The 6,915-nt window shown below is 38.3% G+C and overlaps 1 pseudogene; it reads right to left on the bottom strand.

The window, feature by feature from the left end:
• Positions 1–1,555: 1,555 nt before the first annotated feature.
• LOC127081489 (aspartic proteinase-like) lies at positions 1,556–3,282 on the bottom strand (annotated as a pseudogene).
• Between the last annotated feature and the right edge of the window lie 3,633 nt (positions 3,283–6,915).

The following is a 6,915-nucleotide window of genomic DNA, read 5'->3' as shown; positions in this document are numbered from 1 at the left end:
TGAAAAAGGTAACATGTACCTTGTACTTCTTCTGTGAAAATGTTTCATTTTTGTTGCTTGTGAATTCTTACCATCTTACCGAGTTGTTGTGATTTTACTGCAGTGAATTAACTACCTTTTTACTGCAGTGAAAATGGAGGGCTTGGTTTGATTTCAACATCTGAAGGATGGTTTGTGATTTTTCCTTGAATTTTAGTAGTTTCATGGTGAGTTGGTTTGAGTTTTGGGATGTGCACTTCACTATGACCATGCATGAACCAGACACCTGGATTTGGAGTACCGGCAACTGTTTTACATCTCAAGTTAACATAAAATGTATGTGGGCTTTGTAAATGCACAATGATGTTGAAAACAGCAGGTACTACGCTCTGACAGTGTCTTTTGATCAGCTTCAAGCCTTTCCGACCTGCTACTGGATTCACTAATCTTTCGATGGGTAACGGTTGCGGATCAACTCAGCAATATCGTCGGCAAATTGCCCTGATGTAAACTGAATCAAGTACTCAACATATGCAGCAATTTGATCCTTCATTTGCGGACCATCTTGTGGTGGTGTCCAAAATAGTGAGGAAAAATGAAGACGATCGCTTCCGATTATATATGAAAAGCAGTTTTATCCCAAATCCCTCCACAATATGCTACCAATCAAGTAGGAAAATGATATAATTCACCGTTCCGAATCCCGTATTCGCTTACTTTGTGTTGAACATAGTGGTGACAGTCAAGGTACTGGTTTCCACGACTTTCATTGTTCTTGGAAATGTTTTTCTAGTGGCTTTTGGCAATCACCAATCACCTGTTTATACTCCAGAGCAGTTGACAGAGAAATATACCAATGTCGCATTCCTTCTGTACCTTCTAGCTTTGATTGTAATTGTTGTCTTGAATCACTCCGTTTACAAGAGAGGTGAACTTCTAATTGCCGTATCAGGACATGAGCTCAAACCCTTTTGGAGTATGCTATTGCCATTTTCTTATGCTGTAGTTTCAGGGGCTATAGGTTCATGCTCTGTGTTGTTGAATCCAGAGAATTTGACGAAGTTTCTGAAAGGGGCCGTTGTGATTGATATAACTGCTTTTGTTGATCAAGATCACCCGTTTGTTGAAGTATGGAACCCGGTGTCTGAAGCCTTTGCTGCATATCTCGTTGCAAAGGATTTGGTTGCTGTCGCAAACTCATTTGCTGTTGCAATCGTGCAGGCTGAGATTGAATCTGTGGCATCAATTGCTGCTGTAGCACTTGTTGTTGTGACTGCTGTGCTTGAGATGGTAACAAATTTGATGCACCTTATTGTAATTGCTGCTGAATTGGAACCTTCGATTGCTGTAACGCGTGCGCAGAGTGCTGGCTTGTCTGCATGCCTGAATTGGCAGATTGAGGTCCAAGGACCTGCTGCGACTGTAACCCATTGACATTGTTTCCCAACTGTTGGTGTATATTTGATAGATTGTTTTTGCTGATTTATTAGTTGCTGCTGTTGTGGAGGTAATATTGACTGTTGAGCCATTGGTGTTTGTTGATTGTGCTGAATGCTAGATAGAGCAGATGTTTGGATCATTTATACAAGGAGGTTACCATGTAGCTCCCATGAGCCATTATCGCAATCACTATCTCAAGGTCAAGGGTAGGTTCAGTGCTGCTGGAAAGTATTGGGCAAGGCAAAGTGTGTGTAGTAGGTTGTAGCATGAACTGCTGCAGCAGCAGGGGTAGCATAGTGTTTCCATGGCATTGCATCCTGCTGGATAAACTGTTTTTTTTTTTTGCATCGAGCGCAATCTGCTTAGCCATCTCCAAATTTGCAGATTTATCAACATAGACGTGACAAATTCCGTCAGCATGACCTAGAACAGGGATTTCCGTGGAACTTTTGATATCAGAAACAAGTTTGTTGCTGCCTCTTGGAATCACCAGATCAATCACATCATCCAACTTAAGTAGCTCGGGTATTCCTGCTCTTGATGTCACAAATCCAATAAATTTTGAACCAACAGTATCTGGTGTAGCTTCAGTAATTACTTTGTGTAAAATTGCATTTGACCGCTTAGCCTTTTTTTTGCATGGATGCTGCAGGAATCTTAATGACCGGTTGTTGTTCGTAGTGCATCTGTGTGAACCATGTTGAATCCTCCTACCAGGTAAGCTACCATGTATGCTATTTTATTGAGGTGTAATGTAAAACATGTAGGCTTAAGTTGGAAAATAGTTCTGAAGGTTTAACTTGGTGTATGGTCGTGTTCCGGTTGTGCAGGGAATAGAACTCCCAGCTGAAACAGCATTCTCTGTCCTTGGCTTTTCAGTTTCAATGGCATGGTTGATTTCAGCGACAACAGGAGTTGGACCAGCAAGCAAAGATGTTCCTGAGTCCACAATAGCAGCGCAGCCACCTTCACAAACACCTATTGACGAGCCACCGATGAAAGAAAAAATCTCCCATTTCAATCTGCCAGTAACCGGAACGTAAGTGTGTTTTCCTTTGAAATGCTTAGGGTCGACACCACCAAAAATCAATTCACCACCCTTTTTTGCATTAGGATTCCCTATTGAGCCAAAAAAGAGAACACCTTCTCACCGATAAGATTTTGTTCCACCATATTGTACCATACTGGCAAAGCTCTTGCAACTGAGATCTCCTGAAATCCAAGTCCAAATATTCCATCAATCTTTCCTGCCAGAAAAGAAAGACTTCCTTCTCGTGTAGCCTCAATGAAGTCCTGATGCTTGACAACAGAACTGCCAACTTTAACATGATCTTGACTGAAGAAACCAGATATTGATCCAGTTCCATAGCTTATTTTACACGATGTTCCGTTTTGGTTATATGTCTTGGATTTCTTTGCCTTGTACCAATTATGCGTATAGCGTGCAAGAGAAAAGTAACACTTGGATGATGGAACCCAAAGGTTGGAACTACCGGTATCAAATATGACGGTAAATGTTTGTGGCGGCGTGCCAATGCCAATCTCACCAAAATACTGAGCGTTCATATAATCTTTCAAAGGTACTTCAGCTTCATCGTTTGACTTACCAATATACCGATCATGTGCACTCATCATTGGTCTTCCTGATCTTAGTTGATGTTCCCTTGCTTTTCTAAAAGCATTTATGCTATGAATATCTAGAGGTCTCTTCTGCAAACCAATTCTCGTCATTCCGATGGAGAAAGAAGGAAGCAGAGAACATGTTAAAGCCCACAAACAAAACACCACAGCAAAATGCTTTTGCCCCAAGTTGTCTTAATAGCTTGAGAAGCTGGTTTGGCTGCAGTTACAAAGGTTAGGTGAATGACACAAAGGTGCTTTCTCTGGCGAAGCAGTTAAAGTAGGAGCTTGATTTGGAGGTGGAGGTTCAAACCAGATTATGTTGAGAAGTTTATACCCACCTACTAATCCAGGGTCTAGGCGCACCTTATGCATTGAAAATAAAGAGTTTATTTTAGAAGCTTCATTGGCAGAGAAACTGACGCCTTTATGTGGAGTAATATCCATTGAGATATTCAATAAAAGTTTATCAGGTCAATCTGGGTATTATTTTGCAATCCTAGCTGGGTAGCTAATTCTTCAAGAAATTTATCCCAATCAGGACTCTGGGAGACATTCAAAAGAAGAATGTCTAGCTTTATGGGATATACACAGTGGCAAACCTTACCGCCTCGTTTCAGCACCATGTCTTGTTTACAACAATTGGAAGCATGAGGGGTCAAAAATAGGAAGGTTAACTTTGGTCAAAGTTGACCCAAAAGTCAACTGTCGACCAAAGTCAACAAAAATGGTCAAAAATCAATTTTCTTTGTAGTTTCTTTGTAAATGGACATATGATTTATTGGTTAGGATGAAATCTAGGGTTTGAGAAATTTGGGTTGACTTCGGTCAAAGTTGACCAAAAAGTCAACTGTTGACCAAAGTCAACAGTTGGTCAAAGTGTCAATTTTTGTGTATTTTTTGTATGGAATCAAGTGTAATGGTTTAGAATGGTGTGAAATGAATTGAAATGGTTTGAAAATTGATTTGAAAATTGGTTTTACCATTGGTTTAATCATAACTTGAATGTTTGACTCTTGAAAAGAAAATAACTTGACTGATAATGTGTATGAACAAAACCATGAAATAAGACCATAAGGTTAGGGTTTTGACATAGTATCCATGAACCAATAACATGACCGGCAAGTGGTTAGAAACACAAGAAACTTGGTTGTTCAGATGACCCAGACCATAAAGGTATCCACAATCACAACACCATGACTTTAGATCAAAACCAATCCTCATATAAAACCAAAGCAAGGTTAGGCCAAGCATTCAGGACCAAAATCAGGGTATGACACTTAATATGTCAGGAAACACTCCACCAAATTTCATGTTCATAGGATAAGGGATGAGCATTAAATGATACATGTACATTTTGTTACACATAAAACAATCCAAAATTGCTAAACAGCAATCAAAAATCCAAATCAAATGGAAAATAGATCAATTAAATCCCCAAAAATTCATGTTGAAATTTAACATCTCAAAGGTATCTCATGCAAAACATCAGGGCCATTGGCCTAAAGGAAGCATGGTAAATTAATTCATGAACTCAGCATATCATAATGTGACACATATTGTCACATTCAAAAAGAAAAAAATCATTTGTAGCAATCCATAGATCCAAAAATCACAAATGATATACCAAAATCTCCAGAAATGTATCAAGAATCACCATAAAAGTTTTCATTAATTTTGGATAATGTATGAGTATTTCACATCAAAAATGGTAGAACATGTCAAAATAGTATGCATGTCAAACAACCCTAGGTCAAACCTAATTTTTCATCAAGCACAACTTTGAAATTTATACTCATTAAATTCTAGAGAGAAAATGGAATCCATAGAAAAAATCCTCATATTTTTCTGATCATTAAATAATTTTTTATGAATTTTTTTAATGTGTTGTATGAATTTTTAAATAATTATTTAAGAGTTCTATTAATTAATTAGAAATAATGGCGTTTTTGTAATTATCTCTTCCGGTCCCAAAACACAGTCGTTTCAATTATTTGGTGGAGGCATGGGATTGGTCCAATTCGCGCGGCAAACACCATTCAAAAGTGGCAAAGCAAAATAATGGATCAAACACGAAAATGTTTCCAGATTTCATCATCTTCATTCAACAAATTTTCCAGAACTTCAAGAACACGAAGAACTACAAAACCTAACCAAAATTCACAAACTCATATCCGTTGGAAAGGTCTTAATGCGTAGATCTCAAATATGCAAACGATTTCAACTAATTCTTCCTAAATATTCCGGATCGAGCGTTTTAGGTTTTTCATTCAACTCTTAAAATCACGATTTCTCAACCTATAGTTCATCACATCAAAAGCTACCTATATCATGATTATCTACGTGGAGAGCTCTACAGAACGCACATGATATTTGGCAAAATCGTGAGACTCGAATTTTGAGTACCTTGATGTAGCAGTGACGGATCGTGATGAGTTTGCTTGTTTTGATTCCAAACAGATGCAATATAGGCTCCAAGAAATTGAATGCAATGCTCAGGTTTGGTTGAGGTTGCTTCTAATGCACAAAATCTCGATTCACCATTGATGGAGCAAACTTGGACAGTGATGAATGGAGCTCCTCTTCGTCTTGCCTTGCCGAAACAGATGAAGAAGATGCTGAATGAAGCTCGAATCCAAAAGCACTTTGCCAAATGATCAAGGATTTGAAGAGATCTTTGGATTTTGGTGTGAAGTGTTCTTGAAGAGTTTTCAGAAATTGGAGGGAATTTGGATCTGATTTTTGGAATTGTGAATTTCTCTTGTGATTTAGAGATGATTAAGAATATATATGTGTGATTAACCAAGCCTTAATCTCCTTCATTAGCAAAATGGAAAGTGATTAGCAAATGATGATTTTCAAGCTAAGGGCAAAATTGAACTTTCACATGCCAGCTCATGACAGCTCAATGCCAGCTCACACAAACCCCAAATACCTGTCAGGAACTGTTGCCACTTGTTTCATGTTGATTGGATGAGTATTTTGCATTTTCCACATGTGATGGCTATGTTATGCATTTTTTCAAGTTCATTTCAAAAGCTAATTTTCAAACCATGAAGCCTTGGCATATTATGAGTATTCCAACCAATTCCAAATATCATTTGTGAAGTGTTGCAAAAATCCCCATTCAAAAATTCCCATTATTTCTCAAGTTGGACAATTTTGCCCCTGGTTCTTTTAACTGTCCAGTTGAAATTTGACTTTTTGCATTGACCACTTTTGAAGAAATCCAATTATGCACCATGAAAGTACATGTCAAATGGAGTTTGTGCATATAAAGAACATCCAATTTGGACACTCCATGTGGAAGTTATGCCCCTCTGATTATGGGTCATTTTTGAAATTCACTGGACCATAACTTGCTAACCATACATGGGAAATTCAAGTTCTATGACTTTTTGGAATGGTGAGGGCAAGATCTTCAACTTTCATGTTGGACAAAATTCCATTTGAAGCTTTCTTGGACACGTAATATTTGGGAGAAAAACTTTCCATTTTGGGCAGGTGAGAATTACAGGTCATTTCTATTTTGGGAAACTTTTTGTCTGACTTCAAATCCTTCAACCTTGATCTTTGAAATGCCAAATGAGACTTGTATGGACATGAATGAGGTCTTTCTAACCATCTCACACCTTCCAATCCCTGATTAAATGCACAGTTGACCACAGTTGACTTTTGTTGACTTTTCTTGACTGGGCCATGTTCTGATGAATTCCAAGCCTGTTTTTCTCGAGATCTTGCTTCCAAATGATATCACAAGTTATATGAACTCTTTATGAATGATCATGGTGTCCAAATCCTTCAAGAATGGCCACCATCTATTGCTCAGGGCCTGATTTGACTGTTTGACTGATGATTGCTTCAGCTGCAAGCAAC

The sequence above is a fragment of the Lathyrus oleraceus genome, chromosome 5, assembly GCF_024323335.1.
Source record: "Lathyrus oleraceus cultivar Zhongwan6 chromosome 5, CAAS_Psat_ZW6_1.0, whole genome shotgun sequence".
Classification (NCBI taxonomy): Eukaryota; Viridiplantae; Streptophyta; class Magnoliopsida; order Fabales; family Fabaceae; genus Lathyrus; species Lathyrus oleraceus.
The sequence above is the reverse complement of the archived record's forward strand: the minus strand, read 5'-3'. Positions and strand labels throughout refer to the sequence as shown.